General features: G+C 51.5%; 1 long non-coding RNA gene across 1 annotated transcript; it reads left to right on the top strand.

Annotated features, from left to right (window-relative positions):
• The first annotated feature begins 3,814 nt into the window (after positions 1–3,814).
• Positions 3,815–7,472, top strand: LOC133362230 (uncharacterized). The gene is made up of 2 exons (XR_009757476.1): positions 3,815–4,531; positions 6,057–7,472. It is a non-coding gene; the product is annotated as an uncharacterized LOC133362230 (long non-coding RNA).
• Positions 7,473–23,742: the final 16,270 nt, after the last annotated feature.

Here is a 23,742-nt window from a genome sequence, read left to right as displayed (position 1 = left end):
AGGGAAATAATATAATAAAATATAATATAAATATAGAACAATAAAAAATTTCCCTGCAGTCACGAAAGCTTTAAATCAAAACAGCATTAAATCAAAACAGCATAATGACTTTAAACCCCTCGCCAAACCTACACATTCCACAAGTAGTACTAATCGCATATCTGCATTTCCCATAAATATGCTAAATTCCTCTTGATATGCAAATTATTTTGTTAAGACGCTCTTCGCCCCTCCATCCCAGCATAAATAGTCGCTCCAAGCCTGGGGCGTGACATTCAGACTCTGTCTTCTCGACAGACCTGTTCTCTACCTGAGGACGGCTGCTTGCGTTGTGGCCGAAACGTCGTGAGAATAATTTTATTACGTTTTATTTATTATTATTTTATTACTTCCCTTCTACGTGACTTTACCGAAAGAACCAAGAAGACGAATCCCTGCAGTCACGAAATAAGCTTTAAATTGAAAAATTGTGTAATCAGGTTTGTTTATTATCTTTCTTCCACAGCTCCCACCATACGGACTCCTCTGCTATCTGACTCCGTCACGCTGTTGACAGACAGCGTGAGAGGGAGGGATAGAGAGAGAGAGACTGTGGCAGGCTCTGGACCCCCGTTCCTGCGTGGCGTCTCCCTTCGTTCGTTCCAGTTCTGACCACGTGTTGCCCGTCTCCACCCCTTTTAATCCCTGGGTCACGTGGTGCCTTTCAGCCAGTCCTGGGTCACCTCCCTGGAATCTTCCAGATTCCATCCTACGGGCCCAGGACCACGCCCCTGACTCGTCCCCCCATTGGCTGTGGCTAAAGCCAGCAGATCCAATCATCTCCTTCCACGTGTCACCTTCCCATTACGTCAGGGCCACGCCCCTACTCCTCTCCCCATTGGTTATGGGCCTGGACCGGTAGATCCAATCATTATAAACGAGGTGTGACCATTCAACCAGCCAGGTGTACCCTCACCTTACACATTGATAGCAGCCAACTCCTCTCAATGCGGAGGGACATATACAGGCATCAGGGTCGGGTTCGAACCCACAACCTCTTGAATACCAGGCGAGGTAGTTAACATATCACCACCATGGCAAATCCACTCTGACTCTCCCACCCACCCACCCACACACCCACACACACACACCCACACACCGACCCACACACACACACCCACACACCCACCCACACACCCACCCACACACACACCCACCCACACACCCACCCACACACACACCCACACACCCACCCACCTACCCACCCACCCAACCACACACCCACCCACACCCCCACCCACCCACACACACACCCACACACCCACCCACCCACACACCAAACCACACACCCACCCACACACCCACACAACAACAACAACAACCGCCATTCGCCACTAAGTGGCGGTGACGTCACCACGACGCTTGTGCCAGGCCAAGTGCACCTTGAGGCCACGTGAAGTGTCGAACGCCCGCTGGCAGGAGGTTACACCTACACACACACCCACACACACACACCCCCCCACCCACACACCAAACCACACACCAACCCACCCACACACACACCCACCCACACACCCACCCACACGCACTCTGCGTGAGGCTAACAGTCTTTGTGAAAGTGAGTCAACACGAGGCGATCTTCGAGTCAGGGCTTTATTGCAATTCATGACACTCCAACCCATGAGCTCTTTTTCAAAAGCGACCAGGCCACAAATTACATTTCAGCGAAGTGGCTTATCATGTGGAAATGGATGTGTGGTGTGTGCGTGCGTGTGCCAAGCGGGTGCAGGATGGTGGTCCAGTGGGGCCCATTTCTCCACAACAACACCACGTGGTGACCTCAGTACGATTACCTGTCATTGCTAACATCAGTGGCGAGAGATATTTGAACTGGTCCCAAACCTCCCCTAGTTCGACTCAGCTTTAAAACGAGTTACTGGTACTGTGCGTAAGCATCAGCATCATTGGGGAGACGGACAGCCGGATGTGGTGCATGTCACATCCCTTGCATTGTGCAATATTTATATTTAAATAGGAGCTTGCTGACAACACTTTTCCTCAACAGCCTTGATCCTAGGGCCAATAACAAAACGTCGCCTATTATTTATCTTTTATTTTAAGGCCACAGTATTACCGACTGTCGCACACGTCAGCGGGGCGCGTTGGTTCTAGACGCAGATGGAAGTTTGTGCAGTCATCTGATGATGTTGAGATCAACCAGGGCTTCAATATAGCCACGTCTGTCCAGTTCAGTGACGCGTCAACACCCATCACACCACGCCCAGAACACCTCTCGTTCATGGCTCTGGCTACTTGCCAAGTGCCTTGACATGGTCTAACAACCTTAACATTAATGCAACTTGAACTAAACTTGTCATCTGTAAGATGCGCCTGCCGTTCTTCCACTCCGGTGGTGGGTGTACACCCAGGACCCCATTCCAACCTAAGGTGACCTGGTCTCAACTAGCTGATGAAAGTTGCAAGCGAGAATTTCATCATCGCTTGCGGCTGGGGTTGGCATCATCCCCCACTCCTCCAGATGTCGAGCGGAAATGGGCGAGGTTTAGGACTGTGGCTCATGCAGCTGCAATGGCTGCTTTGGGTACACGGTCCAGAGTGGAGAGTTTCCCATACCTGGGCAGTGTGCTCATGACCGGCTCCGGTTTAACAGCAGAGGTCTCGCATCGGTCTAGCAGCATTATCTTTTCATCGGTTGCGTAACACTGTGTGGAAGCTACCTGGTCTGTCGCTCCGCACGAAGCTTCAGGCCTTCTTGGCCATGGTCATTCCCTCCCTTTTCCACGCTTGCGAAACGTTAGAAACATTTAGGCTGGCCTGCCTGGGTTTAACCTGCAGGCTGGATTGTGTGAGCTCAAAAATCCTTGAAAGATCTGGATAAAGTCCCATCGGTGAGCTCCTCCGGCAGGCAAGGCTGCGTTGGCTGGGTCATGTAGCCCGCATGCCCAGCCACCGCATGCTTAAACAGCTTTTGTTCGGCCGGATCGAGGGGGCTAAACGATGCGGCACGGGCTAGAGAAGAGATGGAGTGATGTGGTACAGGAGGATATGGAGCTGAGTGGACTTGCCGATGACTGGTACCAGCGGTGTCAAGATCGGCCTCTGTGGAGGAGGCTCGTGAAGGACGCTACTGGGCAGTTGGAGGCAGTCGCCCTCCAACAACAACGAAGGGCGGAAGAGCGACGCTCACAACAACGAGCGGAGCGCCGGGTGGCTAAAGCACAGAAAGTTGGCACAGTAGGGGGCACAGGTGGTGCATCAGCCAGTCATCTCGGTCATCTCGGTCAGTCGACCCGTGGCACCTGGGTCTGCCCCGTGACCTCCTGCCAGCGGGCGTTTGACACTTCACGTGGCCTCAAAGAGCACGTGGCCTGGCACAAGCGTCGTGGCGACGTCACCGCCACTTAGTGGCGAATGGCGGTTGTTGTTGTTGGGCGGGTGTTTGTGTTGGGCATGGGACTGATCAGAGACTCGTGGGAGCGAGACTCCTGGAGCCGGGACATCCCATGGGACCTGCAAGAGACACCCACGGGAAAGGTCACAGGCGGGAGGTCAGGGACGGTCACGGGAGGTCACTGGGAGGGTCACGAGGGTCAGGGAGGGTCACGTGGGTCAGGCAGGGTCACGTGGGTCAGGGTGGGTCACGCGGCTGTTAGTGATGAGTAGCAGCAGTAACACACAGACAAAGGTCCCCCAGGTAGCCTCTAACAGACTGCAGGGCAAGTGCTGTCAGTAGCGAGCCTATGCCACCCAAGGCCAAGGGGGAGGGGGGAGACCACGTGGTGCCTCCCCCCACGTGCGGATCGAGGAGGAATCGTCTGCCGACGATCCGAAGTCGATCTGCGGATCGATCCGACAGCCCTCGGCGGGAACGCAAAGCGAATGTCAATGGAGAGAGAAGTTGACAGCCCCCGACTCGGCGTGGAGTCGCCGCCTCGCCCACCTCCTCCTGCACCTCCTACTCTACCTCCTCCTGCACCTCCTCAGTGCCCTGGCGACGACAACAACCCCACAGCGGCAGCAGCGACTACGACAACGCCCGCCGTTGAGGCCTACACCGCCTCGGAGCCTGCGGCCTCTGCCCACGCCGCGTCGCATTCGGCGGGGGAGATTCAGGCGAGGGGCGGCGAGGAGGAGGAGGAGGAGGGGGGGGCGGTTGGGGGAAAGGAATGTGATGATGATGAAGATGATGAGGAGGATGATGATGAGGAGGAGGAGGAAGATGAGGAGCAAGCTGAAGAGGACTATGAGGAGGAGATCCTGCAGCTGCTGATGGCCGTGACCGCTGCACGTGCAGCAGCTCCACAAGGTTCAGCGGCAGCAGCAGCAGGAGGAGGAGCTCCGGCTTCAGCCGGCGGCGCCGGAGATCCTGCACGGCGGGTCGTGGGCTGGGGCCGCCCGCCCACGCCCCAACCCGGCGGTGGTGGTGGTGAAGATGGTGGTGGTGGTGAAGATGGTGGTGGTGGCGCAGGCGGCCCGGCTGGTGAGCATGTGCGGGACCTCCATCTTGGAGCTGCTGGGGCGCGCAGGCTGGGTAAGGGTTGTGACGCCACCGCCAACAACGCTAGCACCGCCACCAACAACACCACCAACAACACCACCACCATCTCCACCACCGTCTCCATCACCACCACCACCAACAACGCCACCACCGTCTCCACCACCATCTCCACCACCATCTCCACCACCACCTTCACCACCACCATCACCACCACCATCTCCACCACCACCATCTCCACCACCATCTCCACCACCACCATCACCACCACCCAGAGGTGGGACAAAGTCATTGTTATGCAAGTCCAAGTCGAGTCTGAAGTCATCAAATTCATGACTCGAGTCTGACTCGAGTCCAAGTCACATGACTCGAGTCCACACCTCTGCCACCACTATCACCACCATCTCCACCATCACCACCACCATCACCACCATCTCCACCACCATCTCCACCACCATCTCCACCACCATCTCCACCACCATCTCCACCACCATCTCCACCACCATCTCCACCAGCATCTCCACCACCATCTCCATCACCACCACCACTATCTCTACCACCACCACCATCACCACTATCTCCACCATCTCCACCACCATCTCCACCACCACCATCACCATCTCTACCACCACCACCATCTCCACCACCATCTCTACCACCACCACCATCTCCACCAACATCTCTATCACCATCACCACCATCTCTACCACCACCATCTCCATCACCATCACCAACACCACCATCTCCACCAACGCCAAAACGCGACCAGCACAAGGACAATGCCACACGAATCAGCAGAACATTTATAGCTCCGGGTGGAGCAGCAGCAGCAGCTGTGTGGCAATGATGATGGTGGTGATGATGATGATGGTGGTGATGGTGATAATAATGATGGTGGTGGTGATGATGGTAATGATGATGGTGATGATGGTGGTGATGGTGGTGATGGTGGTGATGGTGGTGATGGTTATGATGCTGATGGTGGTGGTGATGATGATGATAATGATGATGGTGGTGATGGTGATGATGGTGATGAGGATGGTGATGATGATAGTGATGATGATGATGATGGTGGTGATGGTGGTGATGATGATGATGGTAGTGATGGTGATGATGATGATGGTGGTGATGATGGTGATGGTGGTGATGGTGGTGATGGTGATGATGGTGGTGATGATGGTGATGGTGGTGATGGTGATAATGATGATTGTGGTGGTGATGATGATGGTGGTGATGATGATGATAATAATGATGGTGGTGGTGATGGTGGTGATGGTGGTGGTGATGATGATGATAATGATGATGGTGGTGATGGTGATGATGATGGTGGTGATGGTGATGATGGTGATGATGATGGTGGTGATGGTGGTGATGCTGATGGTGGTGGTGATGATGATGATGGTGGTGATGGTGGTGATGGTGGTGATGCTGATGGTGGTGGTGATGCTGATGGTGGTGGTGATGATGATGGTGGTGGTGATGGTGGTGATGGTGGTGATGGTGGTGATGGTGGTGATGATGATGGGGCTTCTCTTTTTGTTTCTCCTTCGTCCCACCACAGGAGGGCTTCCTGCAGGCTTTGGGGCCGGAGAGAGAGACAGAGACACAGAGAGAGAGAGAGACACAGTGAGAGACAAACAGAGACACAGTGAGAGAGACACAGAGACACAGTGAGAAACACAGAGACACAGTGAGAGACAAACAGAGACACAGTGAGAGAGACACAGAGACACATTGAGAGACACAGAGAGAGAGACAGAGACACAGAGAGAGAGACAGAGACACAGTGAGAGACAAACAGAGACACAGAGAGAGAGAGACACAGTGAGAGAGACAGAGAGAGACAGACAGAGAGAGACACAGTGACAGACACAGTGAGAGACACAGAGACACAGTGACAGAGACACAGAGACACAGTGAGAGAGACACAGAGACACAGTGAGAGAGACACAGAGACACAGAGACAGAGAGAGAGACAGAGACACAGTGAGAGAGAGGCACAGTGAGAGACACAGAGACAAACAGAGACACAGAGAGAGACAGAGACACAGTGAGAGAGACACAGAGACACAGTGAGAAACAGAGAGAGACACACAGACAGAGACATACAGTGAGAGAGAGACAGAGAGACACATTGAGAGACACAGAGAGAGACACACAGACAGAGACATAAAGTGAGAGAGACACATTGAGAGACACAGTGAGAGAGAGACACATTTAAAGACACAGAGAGAGAGACAGAGAGAGAGAACGTCAGAGTTAGAAAAGGAAGAAAAAACCCGTACGGACAAGACGGTGCGGCCTCACCATCACCCCCACCGAGACGCCCACGGAAGCTGTAGCACAGGTTTTGTTTGTATTAGATCGCGTATCAACGTTGTGTTGTTAAACCCGCCACCACCCTACACGACCATCTCACCACACAGAGGCCCACGCAGACACCCACAGACTCACCACACAGAGACCACACAGACACCCACAGACTCACCACACAGATACCACACAGACACGCACAGACTCACCACACAGAGACCACACAGACACCCACAGACTCACCACACAGAGACCACACAGCCACCCACAGACTCACCACACAGAGACCACACAGACACCCACAGACTCACCACACAGAGACCACACAGACACCCACAGACTCACCACACAGAGACCACACAGACACCCACAGACTCACCACACAGAGACCCACAGACGCACCATACAGAGACCCACAGACTCACCACACAGACACCCACACAGACACCCACAGACTCACCACACAGAGACCCACAGACTCACCACACAGAGACCCACAGACTCACCACATAGAGACCCACAGACTCACCACACAGAGACCCACAGACTCACCACACAGACACCCACAGACTCACCACATAGAGACCCACAGACTCACCACACAGAGACCCACAGACTCACCACACAGACACCCACAGACTCACCACACAGACACCCACAAACTCACCACACAGAGACCCACACAGACACCCACATAATCACCACACAGAGCCATAGACTCACCACACAGAGAGATCAGATGAATGTGTAATAAAAGACTTCGTCAGGCACTGCTGGTGTCCGTTTGTCTTTTATTTAGGTTCTTTCTGCGCAGACCAGCGTCGTCTCGCGCGCGCCCCACGCACGCTCCCTCGTCAGCTCCTCCACTCTTCCTCACACCCCGCTGGGCCTGATCAGGGACCAGCGTCTCCTCTCGCGTGCCGCGCACGCTCCTCCGTTAGCTCCTCCACTCCCGCACTCCGCACACCGCTGGCCGACGGCGTGCTGAGGACCTTCGGCCACGTGGCCGATGGTGCGGATCTCTCTCACCACCCAGCGTGGCTCAGACTCTTAACTTCCCCGACCGTCCCGATCTCTTCCGGGCTCCCACTTATATCCATTCCCCCCACGTGACCCTGACTCCTCCCCTTCCGGATCGTCAGATCCGGCCTTCCCATACTACCCCGCTGGCTCCGCCCCCATTCACCTCGCCTCCCATTGGAGCTGCCGAGGTGACCGGTGGCCCCTCCCACACGCCCCGCAGACCAGGCTCCGCCCCCCAACACCCCGGGCCGTGTGATTGGACCAGAGCCCAGCAACAACCCCATTGACGCTCGCGCTACAGACGCATCAAAAGCTCAAAGCTGCTGCCACTTTCACGCCTCTCGACGATTCGTGGGGCCAGCCTGAGGTCACCTTTGCTTCTGGCTCCACGGACCTCCTGGCACTTAATGTCATCAACCCCCCCGAGCATTCTCCCTCTGGAGGTCATCCCAAAAACTTGTGTGCATACAGGGCCACTGAATTGCCCCTTGGAATGTTTTTCAACTCATTAGAGCGAGCCCCCAGATGTGCTGTGTTTGTGTGTAGGATGTCACAAAGCGGTCTCTATAAGGGCATCGATGCACGTGGGTTTATGACGTCACAAAGCAGCCATGAGGCCGTCCCACAGCGCGACAAACGCGGTTTCCTCCACCCCCCCCCCCCCCCACCGAAATCTTTGGCCTTTCGCGGTGTGCGCACACACGCAGTTTTGGCTTTCCTGGACTCGCTGACGATGTGCCCAAATCAGTCGAGCGCCATTATCTTTTCATCGGTTGCGTAACGCTGTGTGGAAGCCACCTGGTCTGTCGCTCCGCACGAAGCTCCAGGTCTTCTCGGCCACGGTAATTCCCTCCCTTCTCTACGCTTGCGAGACGTGCACCCCCCTAATGGAGCATCTTCGCCGGTTAGAAACATTTAGGCTGGCCTGCTAATGATCCATCCTGGGTTTAACCAGATGTGTGTGTGTGTGTGTCTAAGTCGATGTGTTTCTATGTGTGTGGGTCAATGTCTGTGCGTAAGTTCATGTGTGTGTCATCTCGGTCATCTCGGTCAGTCGACCCGTGGCACCTGCTGGGTCTGCCCCGTGACCTCCTGCCAGCGGGCGTTCGACACTTCACGTGGCCTCGAAGTGCACTTGGCCTGGCACAAGCGTCGTGGTGACGTCACCGCCACTTAGTGGCGAATGGCGGTTGTTGTTGTGTGTGTCTGCCTTTTCGCCCGAGCAAAGCCGGGTACTTACCGCCAGTATTTATTTAAAGTTTCGCATTTTGATGTGACGTCACATTTCTCACCCCCCCCCCCTCGTCACGCATCGTCACAGATGTCTGACCCCCGCCCCCCCCCACGTGCGTGACGTCATTGATGGGCGGTCAGCAGCAGAAGGGGGAGGGGCGAGTGAGGATGCCGGAAGTTCGCTCCCCCCGGAATCGATGGGATTCGACGAACGGTAATCGATGAGAATCGAACATCCGATTCGTGGTGACGACATCGCCCGGCGACCATTGCCAAGATGGCGGCACCCAGGTAGGAGGTTGTTGTTGTGGTGGTTGTTGTTGTTGTGGTGGTTGTGGTGGTTGTTGTTGTGGTGGTGGTTGTTGTGGTGGTTGTTGTTTGTGTGGTGGTGGTTGTTGTTGTGGTGGTTGTTGTTTGTGTGGTGGTGGTTGTTGTTGTGGTAGTGGTTGTTTGTTTGGTGGTGGTTGTTGTGGTGGTTGTTGTTTGTGTGGTGGTGGTTGTTGTTTGTTTGGTGGTGGTTGTTGTGGTTGTTGTTGTTTGTGTGGTGGTGGTTGTTGTGGTGGTTGTTGTTTGTGTGGTGGTGGTTGTTGTTTGTTTGGTGGTGGTTGTTGTGGTGGTTGTTGTTGTTTGTGTGGTGGTGGTTGTTGTGGTGGTTGTTGTTGTTTGTGTGGTGGTGGTTGTTGTTTGTGTGGTGGTGGTTGTTGTGGTGGTGGATGTTGTTGTGGTGGTGGTGGTTGTTGTGGGGGTGGATGTTGTTTGTGTTGTGGTGGTGGTTGTTGTGGTGGTGGTGGTTGTTGTTGTTGTTGTGGTGGTGGTTGTTGTTGTGGTGGTGACGATGTTGACGATGGTGGTGATGATGATGGTGATGATGATGGTGGTGATGATGGTGGTGATGATGATGGTGGTGATGATGGTGGTGATGATGATGGTGGTGATGATGATGGTGGTGATGATGATGGTGATGATGGTGGTGATGATGATGGTGATGATGATGGTGGTGATGATGGTGGTGATGATGATGGTGGTGATGATGGTGGTGATGATGATGGTGGTGATGATGGTGGTGATGATGATGGTGATGATAATGGTGATGATAATGCGGCTATTGACAGCAGGTGTTGGAGACTTAGCTGGGTCATGCAGAGATAATGAGCTCAACTAAAACAATGCTTTTCCCAGCGGGTAAGGCTCACTAAGCAGCATCATAGCTCTTCCTCAGAAGCTACCTGGCCATCACAAATGATTGCCCACCAAAGTGGTTCATCATCGCGTGAACATTTGTAGCAGAAGCCAAATAATCTCAACTCGTGTGTTTCTAAACGTGGAGGGAAAAACTGGAGGACCAGGAGACAAAATCCACGCGACCACGGGAGGAGAGAGACGCAAACTCCAAACATACATTGGCAGGCATCGTCAGGGTCGGGATCGAACCCACGACCTCCTGCACACCAGGCGAGGTAGTCAACATCTCCCAGTCACACACAAACATACATTGGCAGGCATCGTCAGGGTCGGGATCGAACCCACGACCTCCTGCACACCAGGTGAGGTAGTCAACATCTCCCAGCCACACACAAACATACATTGGCAGGCATCGTCAGGGTCGGGATTGAACCCACGACCTCCTGCACACCTGGCGAGGTAGTCAACATCTCCCAGCCACACACAAACATACATTGGCAGGCATCGTCAGGGTCGGGATCGAACCCACGACCTCCTGCACACCAGGCGAGGTAGTCAACATCTCCCAGCCACACACAAACATACATTGGCAGGCATCGTCAGGGTCGGGATCGAACCCACGACCTCCTGCACACCTGGCGAGGTAGTCAACATCTCCCAGCCACACAAAAACATACATTGGCAGGCATCGTCAGGGTCGGAATCTAACCCACGACCTCCTGCACACCTGGCGAGGTAGTCAACATCTCCCAGCCACACACAAACATACATTGGCAGGCATCGTCAGGGTCAGGATCGAACCCACGACCTCCTGCACACCTGGCGAGGTAGTCAACATCTCCCAGCCACACAAAAACATACATTGGCAGGCATCGTCAGGGTCGGAATCTAACCCACGACCTCCTGCACGCCTGGCGAGGTAGTCAACATCTCCCAGCCACACACAAACATACATTGGCAGGCATCGTCAGGGTCAGGATCGAACCCACGACCTCCTGCACACCTGGCGAGGTAGTCAACATCTCATAGCCACACACAAACATACATTGGCAGGTATCGTCAGGGTCACGATCGAACCCACGACCTCCTGCACACCTGGCGAGGTAGTCAACATCTCCCAGTCACACACAAACATACATTGGCAGGCATCGTCAGGGTCGGGATCGAACCCACGACCTCCTGCACACCAGGCGAGGTAGTCAACATCTCCCAGCCACACACAAACATACATTGGCAGGCATCGTCAGGGTCGGAATCTAACCCACGACCTCCTGCACACCTGGCGAGGTAGTCAACATCTCCCAGCCACACACAAACATACATTGGCAGGCATCGTCAGGGTCAGGATCGAACCCACGACCTCCTGCACACCTGGCGAGGTAGTCAACATCTCATAGCCACACACAGACATACATTGGCAGGTATCGTCAGGGTCACGATCGAACCCACGACCTCCTGCACACCTGGCGAGGTAGTCACCATCTCCAATGAAACTCACCGCTTCTTACTCGACTTCTGACCACGTCGTTAATCGCGACTGCTCGCCAGTGGCCAGCTGAACGGATAATCGATAATAATCGATGGTAATCAATAATCGATGGTAATTGATTATTATCATCGATTATCCGATTCGCGCTCATGTCATCCCACAGAGACCATCGCCAAGATGGCGGTGCCCAGGTACACTACACTATACACTACATTATACACTACACTATTATACTATACACTACCATACACTATACACTACACTTATACTATACACTACTGTACACTATACACTACACTATTATACTATACACTACTGTACACTATACACTACCATACACTACTGTACACTATACACTACACTACTGTACACTATACACTACACTACTATACTATACACTACTGTACACTATACACTACACTACTATACACTACACTATACACTACACACTACTATACACTACACTATGCACTACACTATACACTACACTACTATACACTACACTACTATACACTACACTACTATACACTAGACTATATACAACACTATACATTACACTACTACACTACACTACTACACTATACACTACACTATACACTACACTACACTACTACACTATACACTACACTATACACTACTATACACTACACTACTATACACTACACTATTATACACTACACTATACACTGCTATACACTACATTATACACTACTATACACTACACTATACACTACTACACTATACACTACTACACTACACTATACACTACACCATACACTACACACTACTATACACTACACTATGCACTACACTATACACTACACTACACACTACTATACACTACACTATACACTACTATACACTACACACTACACTATACACTACACTATACACTACTATACACTACACTATACACTACACTACTACACTATACACTACACTATGCACTACACTATACACTACACTACACACTACTATACACTACACTATACACTACTATACACTACACACTACACTATACACTACACTATACACTACTATACACTACACTATACACTACACTACTACACTATACACTACACTATACACTACATTACTACACTATACACTACACTATACACTACACTACTACACTATACACTACTATACACTACACTATACACTACACTACTATATACTAAACTACTAAACGCTATACTCGTAACTCATTGGCGCGTTGTTTACGTGACGAACCTTCCTGGCTGTGTCGGCCGGTGGAGGGTCACCACGCAACATTTATACTTCACGCGATCTGACCTCGTGACCTTCATTACGAGTTTTGCATCAATGCAACCGCAGAAGTCCTCTTCAAGGCGAGCATCTCTTCACGGTCGATGGCGGCAGCTTTGCCAGTTGCCCCCCCCCCCCCCCCCCCCCCGATGTCTGTTGACCTATCTTGTGTGTCACCCCAAGTCCCAAGCCTTTGACCGTGGCAGAATGGTCGCGGCTGAGACGACTCGTGCTGACGAGATGAATCCGTCGTTGTCAACGCGTGCCAGGAATCTCCTCCAGGTGGGTCTCCAACTATACACTACACTATACACTACACTATACACTACACTATACACTACAATACTATACACTACACTATACACTACACTATACACTACACTATACACTACACTATACACTACACTACTATACACTACACTATACACTACACTACTATACACTACACTATACACTACACTATACACTACACTATACACTACACTATACACTACACTACTATACACTACACTATACACTACACTATACACTACTATACACTACACTATACACTACATTATACACTACACTACTATACACTACACTATACACTACATTATACACTACACTACTATACACTACACTATACACTACACTATACACTACTATACACTACACTACACACTACTATACACTACACTATACACTACATTATACACTACACTACTATACACTACACTATACACTACACTATACACTACTATACACTACACTATACACTACATTATACACTACTATACACTACACTATACACTACACTATACACTACACTATACACTACACTATACACTACACTACTATACACTACACTATACACTACATTATACACTACACTACTATACACTACACTATACACTACACTATACACTACTATACACTACACTATACACTACATTATACACTACACTACTATACACTACACTATACACTACATTATACACTACACTACTATACACTACACTATACACTACACTATACACTACTATACACTACACTATACACTACATTATACACTACACTACTATACACTACACTATACACTACATTATACACTACACTACTATACACTACACTATACACTACACTATACACTACTATACACTACACTATACACTACATTATACACTACACTACTATACACTACACTACTATACACTACACTATACACTACACTATACACTACACTACTACACTACACTATACACTACACTATACACTACACTACTATACACTACATTATACACTACACTATACACTACACTACTATACACTACATTATACACTACATTATACACTACACTACTATACACTACACTATACACTACATTATACACTACACTACTATACACTACACTATACACTACATTATACACTACACTACTATACACTACACTATACACTACACTATACACTACACTACTATACACTACATTATACACTACATTATACACTACACTACTATACACTACACTATACACTACATTATACACTACACTACTATACACTACACTATACACTACATTATACACTACACTACTATACACTACACTATACACTACACTATACACTACACTACTATACACTACATTATACACTACATTATACACTACACTATACACTACACTACTATACACTACATTATACACTACATTATACACTACACTATACACTACTATACACTACACTACTATACACTACACTATACACTACACTACTATACACTACACTACTATACACTACACTATACACTACACTACTATACACTACATTATACACTACACTATACACTACACTATATACTACACTATACACTACTATACACTACACTATACACTACACTATACACTACACTATACACTACTATACACTACACTATACACTACACTATACACTACACTACTATACACTACATTATACACTACACTATACACTACATTATACACTACACTATACACTACACTATACACTACATTATACACTACACTACTATACACTACACTATACACTACACTATACACTACACTACACTATACACTACACTATACACTACACTATACACTTTACTATACACTACACTACTATACACTACACTATACACTACATTATACACTACACTACTATACACTACACTATACACTACACTATACACTACATTATACACTACACTATACACTACATTATACACTACACTATACACTACACTATACACTACATTATACACTACACTACTATACACTACACTATACACTACACTACACTATACACTACACTACACTATACACTACACTATACACTACACTATACACTACACTATACACTACACTACTATACACTACACTATACACTACATTATACACTACACTACTATACACTACATTATACACTACACTATACACTACACTATACACTACACTATACACTACACACTACACTATACACTACACTATACACTACACTACACACTACACTACTATACACTACACTATACACTACTATACACTACACTATACACTATTATACACTACACTATACACTACACTATACACTACACTACTATACACTACACTACTATACACTACACTATACACTACACTATATACTACACTACTATACACTACACTATACACTACACTACTATACACTACACTATACACTACACTACTATACACTACACTATACACTACACTATACACTACATTATACACTACACTATACACTACTGTAATAAAAGGACTCGAACACTTCTTTCTGTCTTCGTGTCTTTATTCAGGTTCACGTCTTTACCCACACGGCACGCTGTTATAACTCCTGTATTTGTAGCCCCCGGCTATTCACTGCTATTATAGCTTCCTCACCCCTCTGACTCTCTGCTTCATCTACTGTAACCTCCTCCCTGCAGACTCGCTGCTACCCCTATGTGCAGACCCTCTGGCTGTCACTGTATGCAGACCCGCTGCCCACTCTCTCTGTGCAGCCCCGCTGCTGACTGCAGCCTCCTTGCTGCTTCGGGTCGGTCACCGCTGGCCAACGGTGCCGATCCTCGCTTCCCCCGTGTTCGTGGCGATCTCGCCACACCCCGCTTCGCCCTTCGTGGCCTTCCTCTGTTCCTGGTTCCCCGTCACTCTCTCTGCTCTTCCGGTTCCCCTCCTTCTATACTCAACCCCTCTCCCCCCACGTGACCTAACTCCTCCCCCCCTGACGGCACCTCAGAAGGGCCGTTTACAACCGCATTACATCACCCTCCCCCCTAAAGAAAATCCAGCCGACCTCGGCTGAATTGCAACCTGAAAAGCAATGCGGGTGTAAAGGGCCAACACGCAAAAAGACACGAAGCATTGAAGAACATTATAACAATAACACAACACAACACAATCTAACGAAACGTGAGGGATTTCGAGCGAGTACGGGTAGCCGGGCCGTCCCGGACGGTCGGCGGCCCACCCGCCGAGCGGGAACGTGGAAGGGTTTTAGGGGCGACGGGCGCAAGTTCTTCCGTCGCCATTGGAGGCCCGCCACTGTCCCGCTCGCGTCCAGAAACATCCCGTACTCGCGTCCGCGGAGGGATAGGAAGAGCTGCAGGTCCCGTGGGTTCTGCGGCTCCGGTCGGCGTCCCACAAGCGGAAGGTCCTCCTCCCTGCGCTGTCACGGCCGGCTTGTCTGTGAAGGGTACGACAGGCGCTCTCGCAAGGTCAGCAGACACAGGCAAGGGCGAGTCGGCAGCAACAGACCCCGGCAAGGCAACTTGGGGAGATGACGCATCCGGCCGTGGGGCAATGTATGGCTTCAACCGGGACGTGTGCACGAACCAACGCCGCGCACCAACCTGAACACGCGCCGACTGTGGGTTGGGAACCTCAATGAGGCGGACCGGACCCTGCCAAGGTCGATGTAATTTAGGAGATGTACCTGGCCGCACCTGTGGGCAATGAAGCCAGGCCAGGTCCCCCTTTTTCCAGGGACACTCCCCCTTTGAACGTCGGGCACACCGCTCATTCCTGGCCTGAGCCTTGGCAGTAGCCATGCGGGCATTTTCCCTCGCCTCAGCGACACGCCGAACGTTGTCCTTAATATACTCAGGAAGAGGCTTAACAGGCCCCCTCGCACCGGTTCCCAACTGGTCATGAATCGGCGGCACGTTCTCACGGCCGTACATAAGGAAAAACGGCGAGTATCCAGTAGCCGCGTGCGGCGTCATGCGATACGCCGAAAGCACCCCAGGGATATGCAAATCCCAATCAGATTGGTTTTCCCCGACTGTATGGCACAGCATGGCGGACAGAGTCCGATTCAACCGTTCCACCATACCATCCGTTTGCGGGTGGTAGGGGGACGTCCGTATCTTTTTAGTTCCAAGAGCCGCACACACCTCCCCCAACAATTTAGACGAAAAGTTACGTCCCTGATCCGTAAGGAGCCTCTCCGGAGCCCCTTTGTCCATTACATACCCAAATAGAAAGGCGTCCGTGATAGACGCCGCTGACTGGTCAGGCAAGGGCCAGGCCATCGGCCAGCGAGAGAGGTACTCCACCCCCACCAGTAAATACTTATTTCCTTTAGCTGATGGCGGAAAGGGTCCCAAAATATCTAACGCCACCAACTCATTAACCCGAGATACTTTAATCGATTGTATCGGCGGAACATATGGATGTTTAGGCGGCTTACGGCGGGCACAATCGGGACACGCGCGAACGTGACCGACGACATCCGTCGTCATGCCGTGCCAATAATAGTCTCGTTGCAGCGTCAATAGGGTTTTCTGCACCCCCAGGTGTAAAAGTGTGTCACAGTGCAAAGATCGAATCAACTCATAGCGCAATGACGCAGGCACAACGAGACGCCAGTGTTCCTGTATCCCTTCCCTCCACATCAGTAACCCATCTCGGAGAGCAGTTTCCGAATTACCACCCGCACCGACTTCCTTACCCGCCTTCTCCGTTCGTTTCCGTAACGACACCAAAGAATCGTCCAACATTTGCTCCCGAATCCACACAGACCTTGGAAGACGCAAAATCCCGTCAGCCGGTCCCCCTTCAACCGGTCCCGGTGTAAGCGGAGGTTCGAGAACATCCACTGCCCGCGCGACAGGTTGAGGGGGGGGCTGAGCCGGTCCACACCTATGCGTCCCCGACGCACACGCACAAGGGGATTGTTGCGGCAACCTGGACAGTGCGTCCGCGTTAGCGTGACGCACACCCTTCCGATGGTGAATTTGGAAGGAGAATTCTTGCAACGTGTCCAGCCATCTCGCCAATTGTCCGGATGGCTGGTCCATCTTAAGAGCGTACTGCAAGGCCGCATGGTCCGTTCGGACAATAAACGACCGACCGTACAGATACGGTCGAAATTGGCGGAGAAAATACACAATAGCCAAAAGTTCCCTGCGAGTGACGCAGTAACGAGTTTCCGCGGGAGACAAAACCCGACTCCCGTACGCCACCACACGCTCAACACCACCTTTTGACTGGGACAACACCGCCCCAATCCCGGTGTCACTCGCATCAGTATCCAGAATGAAGGGATGTTCAAAATCCGGATAATCCAACGTCGGCGCAGTAGCCAGTAGGTCGCGCAGGCTCCGAAACGCCGCCTCCTCCGGCGGTCCCCACACAAATTTGTGCCCCTTCCCAGTAAGGAGATGCAAAGGCCTGGCGATAGTAGCGAAATTCGGAACAAACCTCCGGTAATATGAGGCGAACCCCAAAAACCGACGCACATCACCCACCGTGGCGGGGGTTGCCCAATCCCGGACACACGCAGTTTTCTCTGGATCCGTGGCCACCCCGTCCGCACTAACAATATGTCCCAAGTATCGAACGGAACGTTGCAGTAGATGACATTTCTTAGGCTTGAATTTCAAATTAGCAGAACGCATTCTGGCAAAAACGGCCTCCAACCGCAATAAATGCTCATCAAATGTGCGGCTGAAGACAATAATATCATCTAAATAAATGAGACATGTCTCCCACTGCAACCCCGTCAATACCAACTCCATCAATCTCTGAAAGGTGGCAGGGGCTGCATTCAACCCCATCGGCAGACAGTTAAATTGGAACAACCCCTGCGGCGTACGGAACGCTGTCTTTTCCCGCGAGGGCTCGTCAAGGGGAAGCTGCCAGAAGCCCGAAGAGAGATCTAGCGTTGAAAAAAACTTAGCCCCTGACAAGGCGTCGAGAGAATCGTCCATACGCGGCAGGGGATACGCATCTGCCACCGACACTTTATTTAACTTCCGAAAATCCACACAAAATCGTAATTTACCATCTTTCTTTTTAACCAACACGACAGGCGCACCCCACGGGCTATTAGACGGAGATATAATATCCGCTTTCAACATGTCTTCCACTGCCCCTCGAACGTGCTCACGCTCAGCCGGACTCATCCGACGCGAGTTCAAGCGGATAGGGGCCGCGTCCCCCGTTTCGATGTGATGAGAGAGCAGCGAGGTGCGTCCCAAGTCCAAATCGTCCGAGCTAAACACATCGGAATAGCTCGCTAATAATTTATGAATCGCACAACGCTGCTCAGCGGAAAGGGCCGAATTTTCCGCACATAATTCGGCGATCCAACGATCGTCCACCCCTCCGTCGTGTGAAACACCACCCACCAGCCCCCCGTCCGGAATGTCACTCTGAGCCGTAAACGCCGTAGTGGCGTGTGCCACAACGGTACCAGCCGGCACACACACGCTTTCAGAAGTCGCATTTAACACCTGCAAAAACGGGCGCTGATCCGGACGGACAATGGTTTGCGCCCCCACCAGTGCCAATCCGCCCGTAACAGCGGCGGACGGCGACAGCAAAATTCCACAAGCACTCTGCCGACCCGGAACCGGCTTCCGGTATCGTAGGGGAATGAGCATCTGCGAGCCAGGTGGAATATCAACTGAAACTTCCGATAACGCCTGCACCTGGGCAACCGGAGCCGGTCGCCCCCAGGTGGACTGTAAAAACGCCAATTTGCGGCCCCCTGGCAGTTCAATGCAATTTTCATTGATTCTAATTAAAATGGGCATCTTAGCCAAAAAATCCGTGCCCAACAAGCAAGGAACCGCCAGGGACCTCGAAATTAACACAACGCCCGAGGCCGAGACCCCCCCGATAGAAATATTAGCGTCCACCTGTCCCACGATGCCCATACTACCCCCGTTCGCAGCGATGCAGGAAGCGTAAGCCGGCCTCACGGCCCCCGGTGGGATGTTCAAAAGATGGAATATGACATCCGAAATAATGGTCGCGGACGCCCCGGAATCCACCAAAATACGCACGTCCACCCCTTGGATCGACCCCGGTACAGTGGACGAACCTGTAGCGGCCGCGACAACCCGCCGAGCCAACTTACGCCACTGCGTTATCGAGCGACAAGGCGCAGATACTGGCCTCCCATATTTTAGAACATCCGCGTCGCACAACAACGGCGATGAGTGAGGTGTCAGGCCTTGCCGGGTGTCTGGTGCGCACCGACTTGCCTGTGCCGGAGGGTCTTTCTTTGGGACGTCCGCGATCGAGGCCTCCTGCTGGGGCGGCCCCGGAACCCGGGCCCAGCAGTCCCTGGCATAGTGGCCCCGACGGCCGCAGCGGAAACAGTCGACGTCGGGTCGGCGCGCAGCAGGCACCCCGTCCCGACGTGGCCGCGCCGGCGGCGGAGCCCGCGGCCCCGGCTCGCTTCGAGCCGGCCACGGAGTGGAGGCGGCCGACAGCTCCTTTGGGCCGGTCGCATCCGGCACGTACACGGCCTTTGTAGGGTCCCACCCTACGGCCCCCCCATCGACGACAGGACCGCCCGTCCACGCCGTGACTTGTTTCCAGCGGCGGAGATTGAACTGGGCGTCCAAACACTTAGCCGCGGTCCGGGACGTGAGTTTCTCGTGACCGCAAGCCGGCATAGGAATGCCCAGATCCCGGGATAACTCCAACATCTTCCCCAAGATGAGAGGTTCCAGCAGGTCAGGCTCCGTCTCCGGGTAAGCGGCCATCGCGAGTTCCAGCACGGCGCCCCTGTACGCTACAGGCGACTCCTCCGGTGCGCGTTGCCGCTGCACGAAGCGGCGATGGGCGTCATCCGGTGGCTCGTACGCGTCCGCCATTTCGTCGAACACTCCACGCAATGTTTTCTTCTTCGCAGCTTTTATAGAGCGAAAAAAACGAACAGACTCATCGTCAAGGAGAGTCGGAAGCACCTCCAGCGCCTCGGCGTCCGTCCACCTTGCCGTTCGTACCGCCGCCAAAAATCGACAAGCGAACGCACTCCAATCGCCCCCGATGGAGAACTCCTTAACAGTTGTAAGGTGACGACTGCGGCTCCTTGGCCTGCTTCCGTCCGTCACCGACTCTTCCGGCGGCAAGTTCAGCAAGGCGTCGCAACGCGGTGTCGCCAAGATGGCGGACGATCTTCGTGGCGGCCCCAAGATGGCGGCTTCCCGCCTTCCGTGGTGCGCCACGCCCAAGATGGCGTCTTCACGCCGCGTGGTCGATGGCGGCGCCATCGAAGACGACCCGGGCTCCTGCCGATCACCACCATCACCTTCCAACGCCGCCCTTGGCGTGACAAGGTCACACAACTCCGTGATGACGGTTTTTAGGGTCGCCAGTTGCTCCGCCATCCGGGTCCATCTTAAATCTTCGTCCTTCAACGCAGATGGGTCGGGCGCAGCGGCAACCTCCTCCACACCCGGGCCCTCACGGATCTCTCCCTCCGCCGAAGTGAAGCCGACCTCAGGAGGAAGATCGTCGTCGTCCGATGATGAAGCCGACGCCGGAGATGGGATATTCTTCTTCCTCAGTTGTTTCGCCATGCCGTTTCACTTCTGACTCCAGTGTAATAAAAGGACTCGAACACTTCTTTCTGTCTTCGTGTCTTTATTCAGGTTCACGTCTTTACCCACACGGCACGCTGTTATAACTCCTGTATTTGTAGCCCCCGGCTATTCACTGCTATTATAGCTTCCTCACCCCTCTGACTCTCTGCTTCATCTACTGTAACCTCCTCCCTGCAGACTCGCTGCTACCCCTATGTGCAGACCCTCTGGCTGTCACTGTATGCAGACCCGCTGCCCACTCTCTCTGTGCAGCCCCGCTGCTGACTGCAGCCTCCTTGCTGCTTCGGGTCGGTCACCGCTGGCCAACGGTGCCGATCCTCGCTTCCCCCGTGTTCGTGGCGATCTCGCCACACCCCGCTTCGCCCTTCGTGGCCTTCCTCTGTTCCTGGTTCCCCGTCACTCTCTCTGCTCTTCCGGTTCCCCTCCTTCTATACTCAACCCCTCTCCCCCCACGTGACCTAACTCCTCCCCCCCTGACGGCACCTCAGAAGGGCCGTTTACAACCGCATTACACTACTATACACTACACTATACACTACTATACACTACACTATACACTACTATACACTACACTACTATACACTACACTATACACTACACTATACACTACACTATACACTACACACCAGAGGTGTGGACTCGAGTCATGTGACTTGAACTCGAGTCAGACTCGAGTCATGAATTTGATGACTTCAGACTCGACTTGGACTTGCATAACAATGACTTTGTCCCACCTCTGCTACACACTACTATACACTACACTACTATACACTACACTATACACTACACTATACACTACACTATACACTACACTATACACTACACTATACACTACGCTATACACTACACTATACACTACTATACACTACACTATACACTACTATACACTACACTATACACTACTATACACTACACTATACACTACACTATACACTACACTATACACTACTATACACTACACTATACACTACTATACACTACACTATACACTACTATACACTACACTACTATACACTACACTATACACTACACTATACACTACACTATACACTACACTATACACTACTATACACTACACTATACACTACTATACACTACACTACTATACACTACACTATACACTACACTATACACTACACTATACACTACGCATGCCAGGAATCTCCTCCAGGTGGTCTCCAACAGCCCAGAGGCAGCCAGGTTCTGGTGGTGGTGGTGGTGCTGCTGCTGCTGCTGTTGTTGTTGTTGCTGCTGTTGCTGTTGTTGCTGCTGCTGTTGTTGCAAATTCTCAGGAGTGTTCACATTGTTTTGAAGTACACTGTATAGTGTATAGTAGTGTAGTGTATAGTGTAGTGTATAGTGTAGTGTATAGTGTAGTATAGTGTATAGTAGTGTAGTGTATAGTAGTGTAGTGTATAGTAGTGTAGTGTATAGTGTAGTGTATAGTAGTGTAGTGTATAGTAGTGTAGTGTATAGTAGTGTAGTGTATAGTGTAGTGTATAGTAGTGTAGTGTATAGTAGTATAGTGTATAGTAGTGTATAGTGTAGTGTATAGTAGTGTATAGTGTAGTGTATAGTGTATAGTAGTGTAGTGTATAGTGTATACCCGCTCCCGTGGCCACCCCCCCACCAACCACCCCCCCCCCCCCGGCAGGCCGAGGAGCCGAACCGCCCGTTGGCGGCCGAGCTGATGAGGCGGCTGGTGCTGATGCAGCTGAAACAGCTGATGGAGCTGCGGAGGAGGAGGCTGGAACTGGAGCTGGGGCGGGTGAAGATAAAGCTGGTGAGCGAGTGAGTGAGTGAGCGAGTGAGAGCGAGTGAGTGAGTGAGCGTGAAGCGAGTGAGAGAAGAGAGCGAGAGAGAGTGAGAGCGAGTGGAGCGAGT

The sequence above is a fragment of the Lethenteron reissneri genome, unplaced genomic scaffold (genome assembly GCF_015708825.2).
Source record: "Lethenteron reissneri isolate LAM-NWPU_2019-01 unplaced genomic scaffold, ASM1570882v1 scaffold_1408, whole genome shotgun sequence".
Taxonomy (NCBI): domain Eukaryota; kingdom Metazoa; phylum Chordata; class Hyperoartia; order Petromyzontiformes; family Petromyzontidae; genus Lethenteron; species Lethenteron reissneri.
The sequence above is the reverse complement of the archived record's forward strand: the minus strand, read 5'-3'. Positions and strand labels throughout refer to the sequence as shown.